General features: G+C 47.8%; 1 protein-coding gene across 7 annotated transcripts in view; it reads left to right on the top strand.

Moving 5' to 3' along the window:
* Positions 1–24,401, top strand: part of GGACT (gamma-glutamylamine cyclotransferase) — a 121,299-nt gene that overhangs the window by 58,224 nt on the left and 38,674 nt on the right. For 5 of the 7 annotated variants that reach the window (XM_085863143.1, XM_085863137.1, XM_085863140.1 and 2 more), the window contains exon 4: positions 24,336–24,400. The gene's annotated coding sequence lies outside the window, so the exon portion shown is untranslated. Of the gene's footprint in view, positions 1–9,751; positions 9,771–24,204; position 24,401 lie in introns of those variants that run through there. The other 2 variants (XM_085863139.1, XM_085863138.1) reach the window with 2 other exon arrangements.

Here is a 24,401-nt window from a genome sequence, read left to right as displayed (position 1 = left end):
GTTTGTGACAACTGTCCACCCCCCCCCTTTTCTTTTCTGGAGCTGGTCCATTTCCCCCAAATTGGGAACGCCTGCCATTTCCCTGACAATATCTGCTGCTCTTCCTTCGCTCCAATTGGTTCTTCTGACCACGTCCTTGTTAAAGTGGACATCTCTCTGGCTGTTATCAGAGAACCACCTCACCGCCGTCGAGTCTGGCATTTCACTCAAGCCGACTGGCAGGGTCTCCGAGCAGCCATCAAACTTACAGACTGGTCTCCTATCACTACTTTCTCAAACATCAACTCATCCTGGGAATTCTTTCAAAGAAACTTGCTCTCCCTCATGCACAGATTTATCCCCTCTCGTGTTCAGTTGTCTTACCCTTCCTCCCGCCCTTGGTTTACTGAAGCTTGTGGCGAGGCAGTTGTCCTGAAACAACTTGCCTTTGCCTCATGGAAAGCAAACCCAACTGAGGGCAATCTCAGTTCTTTCCACAAAGCTCGGAACAAGTGTGTAGCTACCCTCAGGAGAGCCAGAAAACAACATCTTTCTCATCTCAAGTCTGAACTCTCAAACCTCTCTCCCTCCTCAAAATCCTGGTGGCGTTTAATCAAATCTGTTTCTGGTGTATGTTCCCCCTCCATCCCCTCCCTTACCTCAAATGGCCGCACTGCTGATTCCACACGTGATAAAGCTGAATGTCTAAACTCGGTGTTTGCAGCTAAATCTTGTGTCCCAAACCCATCACTATCTCTACCCACTTTACCCAGTCGCACCCAACTGTCCCTGGACTCTGTGTCCTTTTCTCCTGACAAGGTGGAGAGCTTGCTTTCAAACCTCGAGTCAGATTCTGCAACCGGTCCAGACGGCATCAGCCCACGTGTCCTCAAAGCCTGCTCTTCTGCTCTTGCTCACCCTCTCTCTGTTCTATTCACCCTCTCATTTTCCCAAGGTCATCTGCCATCTGCTTGGAAATCTGCTAACATCACTGCGCTGCATAAAAAAGGTGCAAAAACAGATCCCTGTAACTATAGACCAATCAGCCTTCTCCCAATCATCAGCAAGGTTATGGAATCCATCATCGCTTCAGACATGAAATCCTTCCTCTTCTCCAATGGCTTGATTTCCAATCATCAATTTGGTTTCAGACCAGGTCACTCTACCCTAGATATGCTGCTACTGCTCTCCCATCAATGGATGGAGGTCCTCAATGCCAGACAGGAAATCCGAGCCGTATCCCTGGACATATCACGTGCTTTTGACACAGTCTGGCACCCTGCCCTACTCACCAAACTCTCTTCCCATGGTATTCAAGGCCATCTCCACTCATGGCTCGCAGACTTCCTCTCCTGTCGCAGTCAACGTGTGGCCCTAAATGGAGTTCTTTCATCCCCTCTTCCTGTGCAGGCTGGAGTTCCTCAAGGTAGCGTTCTGGGCCCTGTTCTTTTTCTGGTTTTCATCAATGATCTCTCGGACTCTCTGGAAAATCCTCTATTTCTCTTTGCCGATGACTCCACCCTCTGCCGTACCATCTGTCATCCCTCAGACCGGCAAGCAGCAGCTTCTTCGCTCACTGCAGATCTGGATAAAATCACAAACTGGTCCAACACGTGGAACATGTCTTTCAATCCAGACAAATCTCACACTCTCACTATGTCTCTTCGAAAGGACCGTTTACAAAACCCCCCCATCCACTTTCTCAACAATCCTCTGGAAGAAGTCTTTTCTTTCAAGCTTCTGGGTCTCACTATCTGCCATGACCTTTCCTGGGAAAGTCACATTTCCAACCTTGCCTCAAAAGCCAGTCGCCGACTGGGAATCCTCCGTCGTGCAAAGTCCTTCCTCGGCCCTCTTGAGCTCCTGACCACTTACAAAGCTTTTGTCCGTAGCCTGATGGAGTACTGCTCTCCCCTCTGGGCTGGTGCTCCTGCCTCCCACCTTTCTCGACTTCACGCTGTTGAAACCAGGGCATTTAAGATCGTTGGCATCTCCCGCAATGAGGCTGAGTCTTTGGGCCTCTCACTCAATCACCGCAGGTTGGTCGGTGGTCTTTCTGTCTTCTACCGACTCCTCTCCAGCCTTGCCCCCCCTGCTCTCTCTGCGATTTGTCCCAACCACATTTCCACAGGGCGCTCAAGGTCCGCCAACAACCCCCTTCTGGTAAAACTACCAAAATCACGAATCACTGCTCATCTTCACTCTTTCATTCCTCTTTTTTCCCGCCTTTGGAATAAACTTCCTCACTCTATTCTTTCCCATTCTTCCCTCCAGGCTTTCAAAACAGCTGTTCACCACCACCTCTTATCTTCCCCCATCCAAATCCTCGATCTTTTCTACCCCCGATAATCCACCCAAGCCCACTTCCTTCAATTCTCCTGCTTTCCTTCCTGAAAGTCCCTTTAATGTCCATCTTCCCCTCGCCATGTTCCCCGTCCCATCCCCATCCCTCTCCCTTCCACAGTTCACCTGTGTCTGTTCCCCAATGTTTTGTCCCTTCCACTCCCGCCCCTCTTGTCTCATGCCTCCTTGCTGTGAGTTGTGTTAGCTCTCATACGAGCCTCGACCAAGGTATACAAAAAAAAAAAAAAAAAAAAAAAAAAAAAAAAAAAAACGCGTATCAACCTTTACTTAATTCCCAATGTTTCAAACATTACATTTTTCTGGATTCAAGTTGAGCAGCCACTGACTGGACCATACCATTAGCTTTTTAAGATCTTCTTGAAGTTTCGATGGATCCTCTTCACTAAAAAATATTTCAGTATCATCTGCAAAGAGGAAGATGTCACAGCTGATGATCTCAGGAAATCATTCACATCATTATTACAAAGAAGATAGGGCCGAGCACACTGCCTTGTACAATTCCACTGCCAACTGAGGCCGATGAAGATACACTGTGGTTCACCTTCATACACCGAGTATGATCTCGGTGTAGTTGCAGTGTAGTTAGCGGGGTTGTAATGTATTGAAGGCTTATTTGTTCGCATTTTTATTTGTCACGGATGTTGTAAAATGAACTATTTGGTTTCAGGTGAACATTTCCATTCATATAGCCTTAAGAATATGTTTACTGTGGAATTAATACAAATATTATTATTACTATTATCTCATTATTTATTTTGTTCAATTGTAAATTTATTGATTTTCCTCAACTCCGGAGGTTGATGTTGCTCTCTTCTCTCAGCTGCAACTTTCACTCATTCGTTCCACGATCAGCAAATCAGAGGCTAAATATGGTGTTGTTTAATGGGAAATTTTCTTTAACAGTATGACCTTTTGTCGATTTGGATGCTTAACGTGACGTATTCAACTCATCGAAACACCCATGCGTCCGTTGAAAATGTTTTTCGAATGAGATGCTCACGATGGTCCAAATGATACTATCGATATCTCTATATCGATATGATGCTGTATAACTTATCGATATCTACACTAATATCCGTCAGTGTGTGTGTGCTCAACCATCAGTCCGTCTGTCCCTCTCCTCCATAACTCCAAAACCATGAAACCTCGTGCCCCCAAACTTTGCATGGATACAAAGGGAACTCCAAGGGAGTGCATGAGTGAAAATTGGGTGTTTGTATTAATTTGAACACCCCTTTTGAAGATAATTAACGGCCTTATTTAATTATCCTTTATCAAGGGTCATCCTTGGTCACCTCACTGTCACTCGCTGGGGTCTCAATTCTCCATTTTTTTTGTTTGGCCTGCTCAACAATGCCTTGACGTGGAACAGGCTGCAACGATTTCTTAATGATAGTTTTTTTTTTGTTTCACTTTCCTCACTCACATTATTGAATGTCTGATCATCACACCTACGAATCGCTGGATACATTTTGCAATGCTGATAAACACCCAGAGACATCAGCATTCTTGGCTTTATTTCATTTCCGCATATGCCATAACCTCAAAAATCTCTAAATCTGAGCCGAATTTCCTAATTTAAACTTCTTTATTGACTTCAGCAGCAGTTCCGACTGCTAAAAAAAAATGTTCATTTGTCCAATTCGAAGATTGCTTGGGTGTCTCCGGGTGCATAGGTTTATATCTCCAATCGGTGATCGCTAATCCCTTGCAAAGCCAGATCCATCCATTGGGACCATACTCTGTGCAGAGCGTTGGTGCTGCCTAAGCAGTCTCCTTGGCTATTGGACACAATCCTGGATGGGTCGGCATTTCAACACAGGATACCAGTAAGCTGGCACTCATTTTGCCAACCTCACAAGGATGACAGGCAGAGTCAACCCCACCTGGTATTAATTCAACATCCGAGTGGGATTTGAACTTAGGATCCTCGGATCCCAAGCCCACCACCCTAACCATTAAGCCAACACCAGGCATGAAGCCAGATGTTCCTTATCAAATGTTTTGTTGAAGTGCTTGCTTGAGTGTTTCAGCCACTTCACGAGCACTCTCCAATATTCGCACTGTCACTGAATATATCGATCGGCTTGAACAACGTTAAAGGCTCATTCACCTGCGTTTGTCCATGCGGTGGTTTGTTCACTTAAAATGTACATTTTATTTTACATCACGTTTCCCTTTTTTGTGCGATATTCTTTCATTATACGACCCGTCCCTTCGGCATCAATACATGCATATAAAAAATTTAACGTTTCATTTTTAAAAGTTTCTTCAACCTTTTTGTTGGAGTGCTTGCTTGAGTGGAGTGCTTAACATCTCCGGAGTTAGGAAGGCAAAATAAATTAGATAATCACAATGAGTAAAAAATGTTTTCACTTGTTCCAAGGCAATGAATCGCCACATCATGGCAGGATAGCGAAGAGGTAAGAGCACTCACTCGAAGCTGTCTAGCCTGGGTTTGAATCCCGACCCAGCTATAAACTGTCATCCCGGTGTTTCACAGGCAGGGTGATTCATCAATGTGTGTGCCGTCTCTCAGATGGATGATAACCTGGATGTCACATTTGCCGGAATCCCCCCCTCCTCCTCTTCCACTCCTCACTCTCCCCTCTCCCCTCCCCACAGTCACCGTTATCCCTCTCCCTCCCATCTCTATTCCCCTCCCTCTCTCTCCTATCCCTCTCTCTCTTCCCCCCTGCTTCCCCCACCCCCCCTCTGTTAAGGGGACTGTTAAGGAATGACGGTTTAGTTTTGAATTTGCCAGGCAGATAGCGTGGGTTTTAAATGCTCTTGCCCAGTTTTATGTCGAACCCAGCGGTTAAAAAGAAAATGTTGCTGTTTGGGTGTGTTTTATCGCCCTTCCCTTCCCCTCATGCTGCCTTCCATTTCCCTCCTCTCATGCTGCTTTCCCCTCCCCTTATATTGCCTTCCTTTCCCCTCCCCTCATGCTGCCTTCCCTTCCTCTCCCCTTATGCTGCCTTCCCTTCCCTTTCCCTCATGCTGCCTTCTCTTCCCCTCCCATCACACTGCCTTACCTGCCCCTCCCCTCATGCTGACTTCCCTTCCCCTCCCCTCACGTTGCCTTCCCTTCCCCTCCCTTCATGCTGCATTACCTTCTTCTGCCCTCATGCTGCCTTCCTTCCCCTCCCCTCATGCTGCATTCCTTTCCCCTCATGCTGCCTTCCCTTCAATTTCCCTCATGCTGCCATCCCTTCCATTTCCCTCAGGCTGCCTTCCCTTCCATTTCCCTCAGGCTGCCTTCCCTTCCCCTCCCCTCATGCTGACTTCCCTTCCATTCCTCTCAGGCTGACTTCCCTTCCCCTCCCCTCATGCTGCCTCCCCTTCCCTTTCCCTCATGCTGCCTTCCCTTCCCTTTCCCTAATTCTGCCTTCCCTTCCGCTCCCCTCAGGCTGCCTTCCCTTCCCCTCCCCTCATGCTGCCTTCCCTTCCATTTCCCTCATGCTGCCTTCCCTTCCATTTCCCTCATACTGCCTTCCCTTCCCTTTCCTTCATGCTGCCTTCTCTTCCCCTCCCCTCATGGTGCCTTCCCTCCCCCTCCCCTTGCACTGCATTCCCCTCCCTTTGCACTGCCTTCCCTCCCCTTGTGCTGTTTTTCCCTCCGCTTGTGCTGTCTTCCCCTCCCCTTGTGCTGCCTTCCCTCCCCCTCCCCTCATGCTTAGCTCCTCCTCAACTCCGCCCTCTCCACCCCCCCCCCCCCATGGACATCTCCAAGCGGTCTCCGCATGCTGTATTAACGTGTTGTTTTAACGTACCACATTTTGTTCAATCCTGTGCTACCCCCCCCCCCCCACTTTCTCCACAAATCCCACTACCAAACGCGAGTCAAGAACCCCTCCCCTCATGCTTACATCCTCCCAAACCCCCTCTCCCTCCCCACTTCCCCCTTCCTCGCCTCCTCTTCCCCCGTCCTCACTCCTACCGTCCCCCTCCCAGAGTGTATAGTGGCATTTGGTGAGGCATTGCTCTCTCCAACCTTCCCCTTTTCTCAGTCTTACCCCCCCTCCCCATTCCTAGCACCTTGCTCTCCCACCCCTCCTGCGCCACCTCCTCTCTCCCTCCCTCTTTCTCCCACCCCCCGGTAATATTCCCGTCAGTGAAGCAACGGGTTGTATATGCTCGTAAATAATATTTCCGGCTCGGGTTTGCTCCATGTGGAGGTCAAATATGTATCAGGGGTGTGGGCAGTTCCCAAATTTCTTATCGAGTGCTCGCCAAGTGGCTTAAGCACGCAAGCAAGCACTCGATTCAAAACCCTTGATAAGGAATGTCTGGCTTGGCAACCGCTATCTGGCCTACTTGGTAACTGAACACACACCTGGTTATTCTACCTCAATCAAAGCAAAGTTTTCCGAACCGGATCCGTTGTGTTTTTGGGTATCGATGGGTCATGGGTGATTGTGTGCATGTGTATGGAGTGTGATGTCTGTGAGAGGTTCTCGTTCAGGGATACAGTGTGGTCAACGTTGTACATTCTTCACACTAAAACCAACTTCGCTACCCCCCCTCCCTCACTCTCATAAAAAAAATTTAAAATGTTTTTTGTAATACCCTGATGCCTGCACATATCACATCCCCTCTCCCCAATTAAAATAAGTCGTTAGCTTGACAGATGAATTTAATCTGGGGTTGGTGTCACATGGGCATGATGAACCGAATGGTCTCCTGCATCAAATTTCATTGCTGGAGGTTCATAGCATCCCTCCCTCCCATGAGCTCAGAACCCCAGACGGTCGCCTGTCCCTAAATCTTGTCCTGACTACAGATGTCAGTTGATGACCGAGGGACTACTTGATTTCAATTGAATTTTGTATTTTAACCCTGAATCGGAACATGAATCTTACTTAAGATGAAGCGGAACATGAACCTGAAATTTAGTGGAACTTTGGCTCTGAATTTGGCAAATTGTACAGAATGTCATCCGATCGCACATGCACACAGAGGAGTAAGGTAATTTTTTTACTCTGTCTGTCTGTCTTGGAGTCAAACAAAACCTAAAATCATTCCAAACTGGAAACTTGCTGTTTATTAATGGCATTATAAACATTTTCCCTGTTACAAGAGGAATCCAACCTTCGTGGTCATATGGTCCATTTTATTCTTCCCTCAATCTAGCTATGGGTACCCCCCTCCCACATTCACGTAACAGTATATATATGTGGATATATATATATATATATATATATATATATATATATATATATATATATATATATATATATATATATATATATATATCACAACCCGTCGGGTGGTTTGGGGGTGGGGGGTGAGGAGGGAGAGGGAGGAGGAGAGAGAGAGAGGGAGTCGGGAGAGGAAGGGGTGCGGGAGCTCTGAAGGGGGGGAAGAGCGAGGAAAGGGGGTGGGCAGAGTGACGCCTCACCAAACGTCACTATACACTCCAGGAAGGGGGGATAGAGGGGGGAGCGAGGAGGAGGGGGGAAGTGGAAGTGGGGAGGAGGTTTGGGAGGAGGTAAGCGTGAGGGGAAGGGAAAGGGGATAAAATGCTCCCAAACAGCAACATTTTCTTTTTAACCACCGGGTTCTGTATAAAACTGGTCGGGAGCATTTAAAACCCACTCCATCTTCCTGGTAAATTCAAAATTAAACCGTCAGTCCTCAACAGTCTTCTTAACAGAGGGGGAGGAAAACTCACCTTACGAGGCACCACATGGCCAAATGCAGGCGGGTGGGCCCTGAACTTTGTTCAAGTCAATCGATATATTTAGTGACAGTGTGAATATTGTAGAGCACTCACATATTGGCATAAGCTCTCAAGCAAGCACTCCAACGAAACGGTTGATTAGGAACGGCTGGATTGGCAAGCGATTAGTGATTGCCGATCGGTTATGTAAACACCATGCACCGATTGACACCCAGAATGTCAAGCGATGTCCAAATTGGACATGTGAACACTTTTTTAATAGTCAAAACTACTGCTGACGTCAATAAAGAAGTTTAAATGTTGAAATTTGGCTGAGATTAATAGATTCTTGAGGTTATAGCATGTACGGAAATTAAATAAAGCCACGAGCGCTGGCGTCTCCTGGTGTTTATAAGCATTGCAACGTATCCAGTGATTCGTCGGTATGATGATCAGGCATTCGATGATATGAGTGAGGAAAGTGAAACAAAGAAAACTTTATCATGAAGAAACCGATGCGGCCTGTTCCCAGACAAGGAATTGTTGAGCAGGCCAAAAAAAGATGGTGGCTTCAGACTCGAGTGAGCTTCTTCTTCTTGCATATGGCAGCTTGGCTGTCACGTAGCTATCATTTCGTGAGGGCACAACTATGCTGCTGATGCTGTACCCCTATATCAGTGCACTGGTGCTCATTTTGCCAACCTCAGAAAGATGTTAGGGTGTTTGTTTGTAGGCACGATAACTCGAGAACGGAAGAAGCTACCAGTGTCAAATTACACAATGTGATTCAGGAGGGTGATGGCTAGCGCTGATTAGATTTTGGTCAAAATCGGTCAAAGGTCAAGGTCACAGTGAGGTCAAACATAATTCCATAAATTCATGTGGAGAAATTGAGTGTTTTTGCTTCGGTCGACGTTACGAGTTCGTTTTAACTTCGATTTTAATTTTGTCTTCAGTTTTTGCTATCGCTTAGGACGCTTAACACTCGGTTGTTGAAATTCTGGTAAAAATCGGATGTTTTGGAGACGTTTTAAGATTGTATAAAAAATATTTCACTCACCGCTTCACGGGTCGTCACGTGATGCAGCGCGCTCGAGCAGACGCGTCGTTGAGTAACGTAAAGGTTTTGCATGTGCGCGCTGACGGTGTTTTCGATAAAGATGGTGTTTAAAAGTCATTTTTTTTTATCCCAATAAAGGTTATCGTCGAATGCCTGACTCTCTAAGCCGTTGGATTATGTAAAGATTGTTGGTGGATGGCTGAATATCACGGTTTTGTGACTTTGATAAAATAATATTAAATAATTGCGTGGAGAAATGGAGATTTTTGCTTCGGTCGACGTTACGATTTTTGATGGTTTGGTACAGAATCATCGTAGAAACTTCTGGTTTGCGTCGCTACCTTCTCTAGAGACAGCTTTTATTTGACAAGGTCAGAGGTCAAATTGACGATTTCGTAAGTACCAGTCTATGACTGCTTGTTTATTTGTTTATTTATTTATTTATTTATTTGAGCAATGTATGCAATGGTTGGTGTAACCTTCATGATCTGTGTCCTTGCCCTTGCCAAGGCGTCGCCTCCAAACATCAGGCTTTGTAAAGGCAGCTCTTTACGGCACGGAGCAATTATAATTGAGCAAGACGCTTTGAGGAACAGGCTCGTCTTGGCACCGTTCGCAGTGACAGGCGGGCACCATGCCATCCCATGCCCCCCCCCCCCCGCCTGCGTTTCCATTCGTCGCCTCCAATGGCCAGATGGCAGCACGGTAGGTCGCTCTTTAATCCGCCTTCCAATGATATCGTTTTTATGGGGTTTGAGCGCTCGGAGCGGCTAATTTTCACGTAATGCTCTTGCTCTCCCCGACTGGGGAAACACGCTAATGTTGCCATGTGCGAAGCGTGCCCGCGAGACGCCATATTGAGAGGAATAAATGATGCTGCTCGCAGAGATACTTCCTTGCAATCAGGTTGGCCGTTTTGACGGCAGCCAACCGAGATGTTTTCGATACGGTGCGATTCCTGCTTGCACTTCATTATGAACACTCACTCACTCACAATGACGGTGCACTCACTGTTCATATATGGAGCAATGACGTTTAGTCTTGGACATGACGTCATAAGTACAAAATCTCTTTGAGGCGTTTTGTAAAATATTGATTTGATGTCAAAACGGTCATCATCGCTAAATCGATTTGACGGCATTGTATCGTGTATAACATACGTGATGTCTGCATTGATTGGTAAATAAAATACAAACACAACTTTTGTATATACTCCATGGCAGCAAAATGTAAACACATTTGCTGAAAAAACGTGGGTTCCAGTCCTGTCACTTTTGGGGTTCCCAATTTCTACACACCCACAGGAATACATCCATGCACACCGGTTCATGTGTCATGGTTTGTGTGTAAGGTGTGCGTTTTGTGGGTTTTTCTGTAAGGTGTGCGTTTTTGTGGGTTTTTGTGTAAGGTGTGCGTTTTGTGGGTTTGTGTGTAAGGTGTGCATTTTGTGGGTTTTTGTGTAAGGTGTGCGTTTTGTGGGTTTGTGTGTAAGGTGTGCGGTTTGTGTGTAAGGTGTGCATTTTGTGGGTTTTTGTGTAAGGTGTGCGTTTTGTGGGTTTGTGTGTAAGGTGTGCGTTTTGTGGGTTTGTGTGTAAGGTGTGCATTTTGTGGGTTTGTGTGTAAGGTGTGGGTTTGTGTGTAAGGTGTGCGTTTTGTGGATTTGTGTGTAAGGTGTACGTTTTGTGGGTTTGTGTGTAAGGTGTGCGTTTTGTGGGTTTGTGTGTAAGGTGTGCGTTTTGTAGGTTTGTGTGTAAGGTGTGCGTTTTGTGGGTTTGTGTGTAAGGTGTGCGTTTTGTGGGTTTGTGTGTTAGGTGTGCGTTTTGTGGATTTGTGTGTAAGGTGTACGTTTTGTGGGTTTGTGTGTAAGTTGTGCGTTTTGTGCGTTTTGTGGGTTTGTGTGTGAGGTGTGCGTTTTGTGGGTTTGTGCCTTTGATCGTAGTTTTGCAGAAATTGCATATTCTTTTCTTCTGAACAATCGATAAATGTTCCAGACTTGTGACGGAGCATTGGTGCTGCCGAGCAGTCTTTTGGCAAGGGTTATGCCAGCTGGATTGATTATGCAGGGCACTTTGGTTGAGGCGGTGGGTGGGAGAGGGGGTGTTGGTGGTTGGGGAGGTGGGGTGGTGGCTGCGGTTGGTTATGTCGCATGGTTTAGTTATGCCGGGTGGGTTGGTTACAGCGGTTTGGTTGGTTATGCCGGGCGGGTTGGTTATGCGGGGTGGGTTGGTTATGTCGGGTGGGTTGGTTATGCAGGGTGGGTTGGTTATGCGGGGTGGTTTGGTTACGCCGGTGGGTTGGATACGCCGGGTGGGTTGGTTATGCGGGGTGGGTTGGTTATGCGGGGTGGGTTGGTTACAGCGGTTTGGTTGGTTATGCCGGGTGGGTTGGTTATGTCGGGTGGGTTGGTTATGCGGGGTGGGTTGGTTATGTCGGGTGGGTTGGTTTTGCGGGGTGGGTTGGTTATGCAGCGTGGTTTGGTTATGTCGGGTGGTTTGGTTATGCGGGATGGTTTGGTTATGCGGGGTGGGTTGGTTACGGCGGTTTGGTTGGTTATGCAGGGTGGGTTGGTTATGCTGGGTGGTTTGGTTATGCCGGGTGGGTTGGTTATGCTGGGTGGTTTGGTTATGCCGCGTGGTTTAGTTATGCCAGCTGGGTTGGTTACAGCGGTTTGATTGGTTATGCCAGGTGGGTTGGTTATGCCGGGTGAGTTGGTTATGCCGGGTGGTTTGGTTATGCCGGGTGGGTTGGTTATGCCGGGTGGTTTGGTAATGCAGGGTGGTTTGGTTATGCCGGGTGGTTTGGTTATGCGGGGTGGGTTGGTTACGCCGGGTGGGTTTGGCTATGCACGGTGGTTTGGTTAATGCGGGTGGTTTGGTTAATGCGGGTGGTTTGGTTACGCCGGGTGGGTTGGTTATGCGGGGTGGGTTGGTTATGCCGGGTGGTTTGGTTATGCAGGGTGGTTTGGTTATGCTGGGTGGTTTAGTTATGCCAGCTGGGTTGGTTACAGCGGTTTGATTGGTTATGCCGGGTGGTTTGGTTATGCCGGGTGGGTTGGTTATGCCGGGTGGTTTGGTTATGCCGGGTGGGTTGGGTATGCCGGGTGGTTTGGTTATGCAGGGTGGGTTGGTTATGCCGGGTGGTTTGGTTATGCAGGGTGGTTTGGTTATGCTGGGTGGGTTGGTTATGTCGGGTGGTTTGGTTATGCGGGGTGGGTTGGTTATGCGGGGTGGGTTGGTTATGCCGGGTGGTTTGGTTATTCCGGGTGGGTTGGTTACAGCGGTTGGGTTGGTTATGCGGGGTGGGTTGGTTATGCGGGGTGGTTTGGTTACGCCGGTGGGTTGGTTACGCCGGGTGGGTTGGTTATGCGGGGTGGGTCGGTTACAGCGGTTTGGTTGGTTATGCCGGGTGGGTTGGTTATGTCGGGTGGGTTGGTTATGCGGGGTGGGTTGGTTATGTCGGGTGGGTTGGTTATGCGGGGTGGGTTGGTTATGCGGCGTGGTTTGGTTATGCGGGATGGTTTGGTTATGCGGGGTGGGTTGGTTACGGCGGTTTGGTTGGTTATGCAGGCTGGGTTGGTTATGCTGGGTGGTTTGGTTATGCCGGGTGGGTTGGTTATGCTGGGTGGTTTGGTTATGCTGCGTGGTTTAGTTATGCCAGCTGGGTTGGTTACAGCGGTTTGATTGGTTATGCCAGGTGGGTTGGTTATGCCGGGTGGTTTGGTTATGCCGGGTGGGTTGGTTATGCCGGGTGGTTTGGTTATGCAGGGTGGTTTGGTTATGCGGGGTGGGTTGGTTATGCCGGGTGGGTTTGGTTATGCAGGATGGTTTGGTTATGCCGGGTGGTTTGGTTAATGCGGGTGGTTTGGTTACGCCGGGTGGGTTGGTTATGCGGGGTGGGTTGGTTATGCCGGGTGGTTTGGTTATGCAGGGTGGTTTGGTTATGCCGGGTGGGTTGGTTATGCCGGGTGGTTTGGTTATTCCGCGTGGTTTAGTTATGCCAGCTGGGTTGGTTACAGCGGTTTGATTGGTTATGCCAGGTGGTTTGGTTATGCCGGGTGGTTTGGTTATGCCGGGTGGGTTGGTTATGCCGGGTGGTTTGGTTATGCAGGGTGGGTTGGTTATGCCGGGTTGTTTGGTTATGCAGGGTGGTTTGGTTATGCCTGGTGGGTTGGTTATGCCGGGTGTGGTTTGGTTATGCAGGGTGGTTTGGTTATGCTGGGTGGTTTGGTTATGCCGGGTGGTTTGGTTATGCCGGCTGGGTTGGTTATGCTGGGTGGGTTGGTTATGCTGGGTGGTTTGGTTATGCTGCGTGGTTTAGTTATGCCAGCTGGGTTGATTACAGCGGTTTGATTGGTTATGCCAGGTGGGTTGGTTATGCCAGGTGGTTTGGTTATGCCGGGTGGTTTGGTTATGCCGGGTGGGTTGGTTATGCTGGGTGGTTTGGTTATGCAGGGTGGGTTGGTTATGCCGGGTTGTTTGGTTATGCAGGGTGGTTTGGTTATGCCTGGTGGGTTGGTTATGCCGGGTGTGGTTTGGTTATGCAGGGTGGTTTGGTTATGCTGGGTGGTTTGGTTATGCCGGGTGGTTTGGTTATGCCGGCTGGGTTGGTTATGCTGGGTGGGTTAGTTATGTCAGGTGGTTTGGTTATGTGGGGTGGGTTGGTTATGCGGGGTGGGTTGGTTATGCCGGGTGGTTTGGTTATGCCAGGTGGGTTGGTTACAGCGGTTGGGTTGGTTATGTCGGGTGGTTTAGTTATGTCGGGTGGGTTGGTTACAGGGGTTTGGTTAGTTATGCCGGGTGGATTGGTTATGCCGGGTGGGTTAGTTATGCCGGGTGGTTTGGTTATGCCGGGTGGGTTGGTTATGCCGGGTGGTTTGGTTATGCGGGGTGGTTTGGTTATGCGGGGTGGGTTGGTTATGCCGGGTGGGTGTGGTTACGCAGGGTGGTTTGGTTATGCAGGGTGGGTTGGTTATGCCGGGTGGGTTGGTTATGCAGGGTGGTTTGGTTATTCCGGGTGGGTTGGTTATGCCGGGTGGTTTGGTTATGCCGGGTGGGTTGGTTATGTCGAGTGGGTTGGTTATGCGGGGTGGGTTGGTTATGTCATGTGGGTTGGTTATGCGGGGTGGTTTGGTTATGCGGGGTGGATTGGTTATGTGGGGTGGGTTGGTTATGCCGGGTGGGTTTGGTTATGCAGGGTGGGTTTGGTTATACCGTGTGGTTTGGTTACGCCGGGTGTGTTGGTAATGCGGGGTGGGTTGGTTGTGCCCACTGATCTCTACTACTGGATTGGTCACGTGCACAGCGATTGTATACCGAGGAGTGAAGTCACCGGAAGTTCACTTTCCGCCATCTTGTCTCCCCCAAAACATCACTGCAGCGAATACGAAAACAGCAGACTGGCAGTAAGAAATCTCCAAATGCAAGCAATAAATTTGCATGAAACTCATGCAAAGTTTTATTAGTTGGTGTAATGAACTTGTGAAAATCACAGACCTCATGTGACCGTGAGAGAATGTCACTTTGCGTGGTTTAATCACCTTTTACGTCTGTGTGCTGACAGGGAACGTTGACATTTCACATTTTCATGTGTTAAGTGTATTTTGTGACGTCATACACATGGTGATTAAACGCAGGTGGTGACCTTTCGGCCCATCATACCTGCACCACATCAACACAAGAAAATTCCGGACTTTTTTTTTCCAACTTCCAGAGGAGTGAGCATGTCTTGGGTAAAAAAAAAACAAAAAACCATCAACCACACAACACCCCTTGACAAGACCCACCCCCATCAGCAACACTGTGCAGACATGCACATAATCATCCATCAATGCTCAAACTTGAAAAAAGACCTGCCAACATCCCTCTACCCCTCTCTCACTATCGAGTGCAGCCTATGGCTGCTGGTTGCATCATTGGTTGGGATGCGGCTGTGCCGCTGATGCAGTGTCCCCCTTACCAGTACACTGGTACTCATTTTGCCGACCTCGAAAGGATGACAGGCCGAGTCAACCTCCTGGTGTATATTAATTCAGCGGCCAACGGGACTTGAACTCAGGACCCTGGGATCCCAAGCCGCCACCCGAACCACTAAGCCAACACCAGGCTTTTTCCTCTACCCCTCAATCTCCATAACTTCCAGGTTCCTATCTAATTCCAATTTAAACCCACCCACTGTTTCTGTCACAAATTCCTTCCAGGGAGACCGTTCCATGCATTAACTAATCTTTGAGTGAAAGACCCCTTCCTTACTACCTTCTTAACTCGACTCTTCTTTCCTCTCAAGCAATGCCCCTGGTGCGATCACTGTGTCTACTCTGCTGAATAATTCTTCTGCACTTATTTTGTCGATGCCCTTCAATACCTTAAACATCTCAATCATATCGCCTCGTAACCTCTTTCTTTCTATTGCATAAAGCCCTGTCTCCTTCAACTGCTCCTCAGCTGAGTCGAGTGAGGCCCGGAATCAATCTGTTCGCCCTGCGTTGAACCCTTCGACATGGCAGCGATGTCCTTCCTGAGTTGTGGTGACCAAAACTGCACACAATATTCTAGATGTGGCCCTCACTAAATTACTGGGCTATGTTAACAACTCTTTTGATATATAATTGATCCCCTTCCAAATACAACTGAAAACCAGATTTGCTTCACATTGTGCTGCCTGGCACTGTGCTGCCTGCTTACCTCCCATATCTCTTACCACCCCGAGATCCTTCCCCGATGTGACACACTCCAACATTACCCCTTGTATCCTGTAATCTCTATTTATATTGTTCTTCCCCATCCCCAACACCTTACACTTGCTCAGGTTAAATTACATTCTCCAATCTTTTGCCCAATCTATGAGAGTATCAACACTTTCCTGAATCTGATCACCACCCCCTCTGCTATCCACCTTCCCTCCAAGCTTTGTGTCATCTGCAAATTTGGAAAACCTCTTCACCCCTCTCTCCAAATCATTGATGTCAATAATTAATAGTAATGGTCCAAGTCCTGATCCCTGAGTACATATAAATTACATTGAAAGGCTATGTATGGAGTTATTGGCCTCGTCATGGTTAACTTTTGCCTGCGAACTTTGGTCTCAAAACGCCCTTCAAGCCAACATCTCGTAGCTCACAACCTTGCCCCGAAAACATGAAGAAAGGTAGAATAACCAAAAATTGCCTAAAATAAGAACACATATTTGAAATAACATAAAAATTTATCCCTGTGTTGTAAGAGGCGACCAGGGTTGCGTCAGGAAGGGCATCCGGCGTAAAACATGTGCCAAATCATTATGCGGATCATAACGGATGATCCGCTGTGGCGACCCCTAACGGGAGCAGCTGAAAGAAGAAGAAGAAGATTTTAAATAACATAAAAAACATGACTTTAGTTTTGTTTTGTTGTTGATGAAGTGACCTGGAGCCTAATGTAACTTGGATGTTAGGCCTATTTTTGTTTCCCGATCCAACCCTGTGTTGGGCCTCATAATATGCATTGATCTCCTTGCAATTGCCAAGGGAATTTTCCAGAATTCGATTGAGTAATTGGAACAGTAATTTACTTCAAAATCCATTAAAATATTAGACAGAAGTTGAAATATATTTGAAGAAATATATTTTGCAAAATCGGCCAGGCCCGGTTCAACGTTGCGTGTTACGACAGTTCGCCTCTTTTGGGGGAGACAAGATGGCGGAAAGTGCACTTCCGGTGACTTCACGCACGAGACATCGTGACCAATCCAGTAGTAGAGATCAGTGGTAATGTCGAGTGGTTTGGTTATGCCGGTTGGGTTGGTTATGCCGGGTGGGTTGGTTATGCCGGGTGGGTTGGTTATGCCGGGTGGTTTGGTTATGTAGGGTGGTTTGGTTATGCCGGGTGGTTTAGTTATGTCGGGTGGTTTGGTAATGCTGGGTTGTTTGGTTATGCCGGGTGGGTTGGTTATGCTGGGTGGTTTGGTTATGCCGGGTGGTTTGGTTATGCCGGGTGGTTTGGTTCTGCCGGGTGGCCTGGTTATGCAGGGTGGTTTGGTCATGCCGGGTGGTTTGGTTATGCCGGGTGGTTTGGTTACGCCGGTGGGTTGGTTATGCTGGGTGGGTTGGTTATGCGGGGTGGGTTGGTAATGCGGGGTGGGTTGGTTATGTCGGCTGGGTTGGTTTTGCAGCGTGGGTTGGTTATGCTGGGTGGGTTGGTTATGTCGGGTGGTTTCGTTACACCAGGTGGGTTGGTTATGCGGTTCCCCAGGTGTTGGAATGCATTTAGTTATGCGGGGTGGGTTGGTTATGTCGGGTGGGTTGGTTATGCGGGGTGGGTTGGTTATGCAGGGTGGTTTGGTTTTGCCGGGTGGTTTGGTTATGCCGGTTGGTTTGGTTACGCCGGGTGGGTTGTTATGTCGGGTGGTTTTGTTATGCGGGGTGAATTGGTTATGTCGGGTGGGTTGGTTATGCGGGTGGGTTGGTTATGCGGTGTGGTTTGGTTATGTCGGGTGGTTTGGTTATGCGGGGTGGTTTGGTTATGCAGGGTAGGTTGGTTATGCCATGTGGGTTTGGTTATGCAGGGTGGTTTGGTTATGCAAGGTGGTTTGGTTATGCCGGGTGTTTTGGTTACGCCGGGTGGTTTGGTTTCGCCGAATGGGTTGGTTATGTGTGGTGGTTTGGTTATGCAAGTTGGTTTGGTTACGTCGGGTGTTTTGGTTATGTGGGGTGGTTTGGTTATGTGGGGTGGTTTGGTTTTGCGCGGTGGGTTGGTTATGTCGGGTGGGTTGGTTATGCGGGGTGGGTTGGTTATGTCGGGTGGTTTGATTATGTGGGGTGGGTTGGTTATGCGGGGTGGGTTGGTTATGCGGGGTGGGTTGGTTATGTCGGGTAGTTTCGTTGCGCCGGGTGGGTTGGTTACGCCGGGTGGGTTGGTTACGCCGGGTGGGTTGGTTATGCGGGGTGGGTTGGTTATGTCGGGTGGTTTGGTTATGCGGGGTGCGTTGGTTATGCAGGGTGGGTTGGTTATGTCAGGTGGTTTCGTTACACCGGGTGGGTTGGTTATGCGGTGTGGGTTGGTTATGTCGGGTGGTTTCGTTACACCGGGTGGGTTGGTTATGCGGGGTGGGTTGGTTATGTACGGTGGTTTGGTTATGCCGGGTGGTTTGGTTCTGCCGGGTGGTTTGGTTACGCCGGGTGGTTTGGTTCTGCCGGGTGGTTTGGTTATGCAAGGTGGTTTGGTTATGCCGGGTGTTTTGGTTACGCTGGGTGGGTCGGTTATGTGGGGTGGGTTGGTTATGCCCGGTGGTTTGGTTATGCCGGTTGGGTTGGTTATGCCGGGTGGGTTGGTTATGCTGGGTGGGTTGGTTATGCCGGGTGGTTTGGTTATGCCGGATGCGGGGTGGTTTGGTTATGCCGGATGGTTTGGTTGTGCAGGGTGGTTTGGTTGCGCCGGGTGGTTTGGTTATGCTTGGTGGGTTGGTTGTGCCGGGTGGGTTGGCTACGCCGGTGGTTGGTTATGCCGGGTGGTTTGGTTATGCCGGGTGGTTTGGTTATGCGGGGTGGTTTGGTTATGCCGGATGGTTTGGTTGTGCGGGGTGGTTTGGTTATGTGGGGTGGTTTGGTTATGCCGGGTAGGTTGGTTATGCCGGGTGGTTTGGTTATACCGGGTGGGTTGGTTACGTCTGGTGGTTTGGTTATGCGGCGTGGTTTGGTTATGCCGGGTGGTTTGGTTATGCTGGATGGTTTGGTTGTGCGGGGTGCTTTGGTAACGCCAGGTGGTTTGGTTATGCCTGGTGGGTTGTTTGTGCCGTGTGGGTTGGCTTCGTCCGGTGGTTGGTTATCCCACGTGGTTTTTGATCATAGTATAGAACACGTTTCTGAGTATAAGTATTGGGACACAGTGATCGAATACAAATTGAAGTGGAAAAATAATTCCCAGGTGTTTGGAATACAGTAAGAATTCCCAGGTGTTTGGAATGCATTAAGAATTACCAGGTGTTTGGAATGCATTAAGAATTACCAGGTGTTTGGAATGCATTAAGAATTACCAGGTGTTTGGAATGCAGTAAGAATTACCAGGTGTTTGGAATGCAGTAATAATTACCAGGTGTTTGGAATGCAGTAATAATTCCCAGGTGTTTGGAATACAGTAAGAATTCCCAGGTGTTTGGAATACAGTAAGAATTCCCAGGTGTTTGGAATGCATTAAGAATTACCAGGTGTTTGGAATGCAGTAATAATTACCAGGTGTTGGCTGGAAAAGCAAACCAATGATTGTACTTTTTAAGGAAGTTGACAGAGCTCCAAGTCTGTAATAGCATTTTGGTGTTTTTCTATCAGTCCTTGATTCAAAGTGTTCTTTCCTTCAATTTGATAAATACATTTGGTGATTCATCAAAAGAGAATGTTAGGAAATTGGAAAGACCCACGAAGATTTCCCAGCGTGTGATTCGGACAAACCTTTCCATCAATTTGTACCTCGTATGAGAAACGTGCCATGTTGAAGGTTCACAATATAACGGAAGACCCATCTCACCCATTTCTTCTCTGTTGTTGTTTTAATCATTCAGGCGTTCACCTTCGTGCTTCACTTACCTTGTGCTGTGATTTTCGACGATCATTTGTGCTGAATTGAATTTACATGTTTAATGCAAAAAGGATGTGATGCACCGTTTCTGAATTGAATTGCCAGTGGATGAAAAATTTCCATGTTTCACGTGGACAATAAAAATAAATGTAGTGGAGTGGAGTTGTGTGCACAGTCTTTCGTGTCACGTGCAGAGGCCACGCCACTTGATGCTCTCAGGGTTGGAGTTGAATTGGTGAAGAATCCTCCAAGGGAATGATACTCCACTCACTGTCTCCGGCTGTGGTGTTGCATCAGTTAAAGGTCACGACAAGGAAGTAGTGCGAGTCCAGGTCTCCTTGCCTTGATGATGCACGAGTCTGTTCTTGAGTTCATCTCCCCGTTGAGGACATCTCGGTCATCCCCTCAAAGTACCCAGGTCCTCCATTGTGCTTCCACCTATCTCCTCTAACTCATCCATGATTGTTTCACTGAATGGGCCCGGGAGGAGCTTTAGTAAAGTATTGCCATCTCTCTCTTCCCTCTCAAGTTGGTGGTGTGCCTTCATCTCGTCATCCCCCATTTTTACCCCCAATCCTTATTACCCACATTAACCCGACCTAACCCAACCCTCCTACTTGCATGTTACTGTGTTTCCTGTCATCCCCTCTCTCTCTATTCCCATTCGTTCATTCCCTTGCTTATTCTGTCCAAAAGTTGCCCAACTGCCCAACTGTCAGTCTGTGCCCAAGTCACATTGCTCCTCAATGAGCCTTGACCTTGTATAAAAAACAGGCAGTGGATGCAGGGCTGAACCCATCCAACAATTCTTTATTCACAGCAAGTCAAATAAAATTGCTCCCCCCCGGCCCCCACCTCCCTGTGCCTGGCTATGTTGCCTTCGTTTCCGTAAATACAAAAGAAAATGCGTAATTTCCAAAGCATTAAACTTATCTTTTTCTCCTGTTTGAAGAATTATATTGAGTGAACAAAAACATTTAGGAACGTGCAAAAATTAACCAGCTTCATTGAGCTATATGATTTAATGCATTCACTGTGAGACCTCACGTCCTGTCCCCCAGAGGGACTGCCTATCCATAGCAGCTGCCAGATCTGTCGATATTTTTGGATGTTTCGCGAGGTGCTCTACAGGAAATCAATTTGAACTTTGCGATGTCTCCAGGGTTGTTCTCCATGAAGCAGCAACTGTTTTGTGGATATCATCATTATTTGAACAAATTCATTTTATTTCATTAATTGCTGTGTGTGGGGAGAAGACTGGCTTTCAAGTTCAAGGGATCCTTTATGATATACAGCGACAGCCTGACCAACTGTTCCTGATCAACCATTTAATTGGAGTGCTTGCATGAGTGCTTAAGCCACTTGCTGAACACCTTACGGTCAATCGTGGTGCTGCGCCACGTCCTTCTGAGCGATTCGTTCACTCACTGCGGACGCTCTTGCCCGCCATGTCATTCAGTGCGATTGGTTCGTGCTCCATCGCCCTGAGCGAGTGGTTCGTGCTCCATCACCCTGAGTGAGTGGATCGTGCTCCTTCACCCTGAGCGAGTTGTTCGTGCTCCGTCGTCCTGAGCGAGTGGTTCATGCTCCGTCGCCCTGAGCGAGTGGTTCGTGCTCCGTCGTCCTGAGCGAGTGGTTCATGCTCCGTCGCCCTGAGCGAGTGGTTCGTGCTCTATCACCATGAGCGAGTGGTTCCTTCTCCTTTCCCTGAAGCGAATGGTTTGTGCTCCTTCACCCTGAGTGAGTGGTTTGTGCTCCTTTACCCTGAGTGCGTGGTTCATGCTCCTTCACCCTGCGTGAGTGGTTCGTGCTCCTTCACCCTGAGTGAGTGATTCATGCTCCTTCACCCTTAGTGAGTGGTTTGTGCTCCTTCACCCTGAGTGAGTGGTTCGTGCTCCTTCACCCTGAGTGAGTGGTTCATGCTCCTTCACCCTTAGTGAGTGGTTTGTACTCCTTCACCCTTAGCGAGTGGTTTGCACTCCTTCACCCTGAGTGAGTGGTTTTTGTGCTGTCGCCCTGAGCGAGTTGTTGTGAAATAACACCTGATTTCTGAACTGTTTGCCGTATTAACGTGTTTGCTAAATTTCTGAGCCAAAATTTTCCACACATTACACACAGCTATTTATAAAGATTAATGTTTGTGAACATGTCCATGAAACGTTTCCATAAATTTAACGTTTTTTAGTGAAGCTGCTCATGCTTTTTGGGTTGTTGCCGCTATCAGGTGTGTGTGTGTGTGTGTGTGTGTGTGTGTGTGTGTGTGTGTGTGTGTGTGTGTGTGTGTGTGTTCATAAAGCATAACTCTCTCTCTCCCTACCTCCTTCCAATACTGTGCAGCACCCTCCTCCCACACCTCTCTCACTCCCCCCCCCCATCTCTGTCTCTCTCTCTCTCTCTCTGGACATATCCGGACGGTGGTTATGTCTGGACGGTGTTTGTCTACAGACCTGTCCGGGCGGTGTTTGTCTCCGGCCAGCTTGGCTCCGGACTTGTTCAGGCAGTGTTCATCTCCGGACGCGACCGGGCGGTGTTTGTCTCCAGGTGCATCTGGGTGGTGTTTGTCTCCAGGTGCATCTGGGTGGTGTTTGTCTCCAGGTGCATCTGGGTGGTGTTTGTCTCCGGATGCATCCGGGTGGTAATTCATGCTCCACTGAGCATCTGCCTTCCTTTCCTCACTTGTCACACTCTCTTTCTTTCCCCCACCCCTCCTCGATCCCCCACCCCTCCTCGCTCCCCTCCCTCTGCCTCCTCTTTCCCTTCTCCCTGCTCTCTCTCCCACACTCCTCTCTCCCTATTTTTCTCCTTCCCCCCTTTAGTATTCCCGTCAGTGAAGCGACGGGTAGTATTTGCTCGTGTATAATACATTTTGTAACAGTATGTGTTCTAAATGTGATGTAGAATTTGATATATTCAGAGGTGACACAACCCCTTGCTGACTACTTGTTATCTGGTGACTCGCACATCAACAAATAAATCTCTCTCACAAAGGGTAGCAAGTGTATGTGTCTGTCTGTAAATGAATCTTTTCCAGCTGCAGAAGTTCCTGACCTCCATTCATTCCAACTTAAAGGTCACCAAAGGCTTGCACTTCATGCTGTATGTTAGTGACCAACCCTTTTCTCCTAAAATCTTCAATGGTGAAGAATCACTTTTAAAATTAAATAATTCTCGTATCCAGATCCGGATCTAGATCTTCACCAAAATCTAATCAATTCGTTCTTGTCACAAACCCAACATGTCCACCAAGTTTCATCCGAATCCGTCCACAACTTTCGAGATATCGTGCTTTTTATTGTTTTTGGCCTGATCTCTCAACGGTGAAGAATCACTTTAAAAATTCGAGGAGACGGATCCGGATCCGGATATTCACCAAACTCCAATCAGTTTGTCCTTGTCACACACAGAACCTGTCCACAAAATTTCATCCGGATCCGTCCACAACTTTTCTAGATATCCTCGACACAGACAGACAAAGAAACAAACAAACCGGTAGGCGGACATGGGTAGTCGACTACCCAATATAACCTGACGCGATGGGCCCGTTCGATGGGGAATGACCTGAGGATTAAGCACAAGAAAATTCATGATTCTAGCTTCAAGGGTTAATGCTGCAGATTGTTTTTTTCGTTAAAATACCCCCACATTTAGAGGTTTTTCGGCCGTTGCTAGGCAACGGAGGGATTCATAGCAACGGTTCTTTCTCACACATAACTAGGACATACCATGAACCTACCATACCAGTTTCATGTATATCTGACTCATCGTCTCTGAGATATAATGAACTTCGTTTTTTAATTGTTTTCGACCAGGGTTCATTCAAAGTCTATCTTCTCCGACAGTTTTAATAGGATCGGCTGGAAATTTTTGACAATATGGCTGAATGTACTGCCCACAGTCACTCATGGCCCGATTTTTGATTTTTGAAAAAATAAATTTTTTATGATTTTTCAAAAATTTCAAAGTCCCGTTGCTCGGCAACGGATGGGTCCATAGCAACGGTTCTCATTTGCACACAACTAGGTCATGGTATGAACCTACCAACCAAGTTTCATCGAAATTATTTTAGGATTTTTCAAAAATTTCAAAGTGTCGTTGCGAGGCAACGGTGGTGTCCATAGCAACGGTGCTCAAATGCATACAACTAGATCCTGGTATGAACCTACCAGTCAAGTTTCATCAAAATCGGTTAACTCCTCTGGCCTCCAGAGCTGTCCATTACATACATACAGACAGACGGAAAACCTGAGAATAAGGGTAGTCTCGCGACCACCCAAAAACATAACCTCCTTCCACCTTCGGTGGTAGAGGTAATTAGAGGTCTTTCAGGGTCTTGGTAGTATTAAAGGATCTTCAAAGATAGAAGGGGTCTCAGCATTCTGTCGGGTCAAAAGGTACATTCCAATCGTACGTAATTAATAGACACAGAAAGCATGACACTCGCTGACACACACACACACACACACACACACACACACACACACACACACACACACACACACACACACACACACACACACACACACACACACACACACACACACACACACACACACACACACACACACACACACCTCATCCATTTGTAGTAGATGTAGGATCTGGCAACCTCAGCCCTTCCATCCACTTAGTGTAACACACCCCTCATAACCTTGTTGCAGGCCTTCCTGAGATGAAGGGTGTGGTTTGTTCTTTCTCTTCCGTCCTCCCCCTTCACCCTCTCCCTCAGTTCCTGTGTTGAAGCCAAAGGATCTTGGATTCCATTATTGGTGGACGTGAAACGACTTGTATGAGG

The sequence above is a fragment of the Eptatretus burgeri genome, chromosome 17 (assembly GCF_056783735.1).
Source record: "Eptatretus burgeri isolate ZD-2024b chromosome 17, Ebu_testis_v1, whole genome shotgun sequence".
NCBI lineage: Eukaryota > Metazoa > Chordata > Myxini > Myxiniformes > Myxinidae > Eptatretus > Eptatretus burgeri.
Note: the sequence above shows the minus strand (reverse complement) of the source record. Positions and strands in the feature narration are given on the sequence as shown.